The following is a 3230-nucleotide window of genomic DNA, read 5'->3' as shown; positions in this document are numbered from 1 at the left end:
CGTGAACGAAAGCGTTCTTAACGTCAAGATGGTGAACGGGCCAGCCGCCGGAGCACGCCAAGGTGAGCATGGTCCGAATCGTTGCTGGTTTGACCACTGGAGAAAATGTCTCGCCAAAAATGATGCCTGGGCGTTGAGCGAAAACACGGACTACCCAACGTGGTTTATAGCGTTCAAGCGAGTCATCTGCCTTTGTTTTGTGCCGAAAGACCCATTTGCCCATGACAATGTTTGTGCCGGACGGACGAGGGACAAGTGACCAAGTGGAGTTAGCCATTAGAGCAGCATACTCATTCTGCATGGCCGTACGCCAGTTGGGGTCACGTAGTGCAGCTCGCACAGAAGTAGGAATGGGAGAGACCACTATAGCCTGCAGGTTGGCGTAACGTGGATTAGGCTGGAATATGCCATCTCGAGCGCGCGTTACCATGGGGTGGATGGGACGTGCAGGTGGGGCAGGAGAGTGTGGAGTTGACCGGTTAGGAGAGGTAGTGGGACGGGTGGGTGATTACGATGGCTCGAGAGGAGTAGATGGGTGCGGTGATTGCGGGGTGGATGGGTGTGGGGCGGGATGAGACTTGCCTGCTCCCCGCGTGTGTGCCCATCCGTGCTCCCGCATACGTGGCATGATTTGATTGGAACAAAATAAGGTTCGACCCCACCCCCTTAAAATCAGGGGGGAGATGATTAGATTAGAAAGGAAAAAGGGAAAAGGACAACCGTAGGATGAAGTGGGAGCACGAATGGAAGCATGGGCAGGGAGCAGGCAAGCCGGATCCGTGGGGGCGAGGTCGCGGTATGCATGGGGGAGCCAGGTGGCGGACTAGGAGGGGTCAGCTAGGGCGGTTCCCATGCATGGTTTACGTGCGGCAGATCCGGTGGATCGGGAGTACGTTCAGGCGCGTCTAGAGGGGATAAAGGGAGCGTTTTGAATGGAAAAACAGTCTCAACAAATGTGACGTGCCGAGAAAAAAAGATGCGCCAGGTGAGGCGGGGGGGGGGGGGGGGGGAGGAATTATATGAGACCGGGTCTCACGGTTAGCAGGTGAGACCTGCCCCCGTGTGAGGGGGGGGGAGGATTAGATGCTTTGTGATTTATGAATGCCACGTGTCATCCATCAGGATGGGTCTCACATGCTAACCCGTGAGACCTTGTCCACTAGTGCAGAACCGGGCAATAGCACCGGTTCGTAAGGCCCTTTAGTGCCGGTTCCATAACCGGCACTGAAGTGTGGGCACTAAAGCCCCCAACCCCTTTAGTACCGGTTCAGCACGAACCGGTGCTAAAGGGAAACCACGTGGCACGAGCCAGCTCCAGGGGCCTGGAGCCCTTTAGTACCGGTTGGTAAGACCAACCGGTACTATAAGGTTTGGGGTTTTTTTAGTTTTATGATTTCTTTTTCATTTAATTTTGTGTTTTCATTTTAATTCTTTTTCGTTTCACACGTTATGCATATATATATATATATATATATATAGGGAAAATGCATCCTACTACCGGGTGTAACTACACCCATTTCTTATATACTACTATGTGGTAGTACATATACTACTTTATCATTTTTAGTATGTTCATATACTATATCTAAGATACTCCAAAGCGAGTTATGTGAAAAAATTGCATGTGAGCCCATGTTTTTATCATATTTGTGAAAATACGTACATATTTGTACATAAAAAGAAGTATGCTAAAAATATACTACAAAGTACCTAAAAAATAGTATATATACTACCTAAATATTCTTACATACTACATACTACGCATACATACACTGCGGTATGGTAGATACTACCTAAAACGTACAAAATAAAAATGGGTGTAACTACACCCGGTAGTAGGAAAAAATTGTCATATATATATATATATATATATATATATATATATATATATATATATATATATATATATATATATATAGAATTTCTAGTAGAACCAATCATGCATATATATATCATCATGTCTCACAAACCATCATATTAATTAATTCACACATACACACATGTATAACTATATACAATTTCTCATACATATGCATGTTGCCTTCGGAGCCAGTGGCATTAGCCTAATTGGTGCCTTCGGAGCACGATGACAATTGGAAGTGGTTTTCATGGGGGCGGTAGCGGGTAATAGTATTCTCCCTTCGGATTTATGACCTGGTCGAGCAAAAATCCCGCTATTTCCTCTTGAAGTGCTTCTACGCGCTCCGTTTCTAGGAGCTTCGCCCGCACCTCTCTGAACTGTTAAGAAGGAGATCAATATGCATGTGTATTAGTTGTGTGACTAGATATCGATAATGGTGTAAAAATTGTGAATAGTGTTTTGACAAGCGTACCCATTCCTGTCTTTGAGATCTGCTCCTTTCGGACGCCATCATGCGAATGTTCTCGCAAACGCAGAATGCACACAGATCAGTCCCCTGCGCCTGCTTCAGGGCCTTTACGAGAATGGAATTTGATCAGATAATAATTAATCAAGCATGATAATTAAAGAGATGGCAGCTAGCTAGCTAGCTAGTACTACTTAATTACTTACCTTGGGTCTTCCCCATTTAAGCTTTTCTTTCCATTCGCCTTCCGTGACGCTGATGAACCTTGCCCAAGCCCTGCCCGCCGACAAAGAAAATGAATAAAGGGGTTATTAAATAGTTCATATCATGAAATGACGAACTAAATAGGCCGAGATATATAGTTAATAATGATTGAAATTACCTGTTGACTATCCCAAACAAGATGTTATAGTCAGTTTTTTCTTTGAGTAGTGAGTCCAGTATTTCAACTGTTCCGGCGTCAACTTTAATGATACACAAGACCCAGTGAAATCTGCATGCACACACATTTGCATGTCTTAATTAAGCGGGCATATGTAAGCAAAAACATGTAGCTAGCTAGTAGGCAAAAACAGAGAATTTGTAGTACAAGACAGTGTGACTCACTGGAAGTTGTAAGGAAGTAGTATATCTTCATTGTATTTGAGGCGCTTCAAGAACTCTAGCATGCTGTCCTCTACGGCCTTTTGATGACGTGCATCTATTTTCCATGTGTATTCATTAACGGTGTTTGGGTCAATGAACCCAATGCCATAGCGTCCACCTTTTCTCATTTCATACATCTTCATCCTGCATATAATACCACAGAAAAGAATATAGTGAGGATAATTACAGGTAATGATTGATCAAAAGGATCACTACAGCTAGCTTGAGACTTAAATTACAGAAAGAAATCACTTACAG

This window comes from Triticum aestivum, chromosome 7B (assembly GCF_018294505.1).
Source record: "Triticum aestivum cultivar Chinese Spring chromosome 7B, IWGSC CS RefSeq v2.1, whole genome shotgun sequence".
NCBI classification, from domain to species: Eukaryota; Viridiplantae; Streptophyta; class Magnoliopsida; order Poales; family Poaceae; genus Triticum; species Triticum aestivum.
This window is presented reverse-complemented; position numbering follows the sequence as displayed.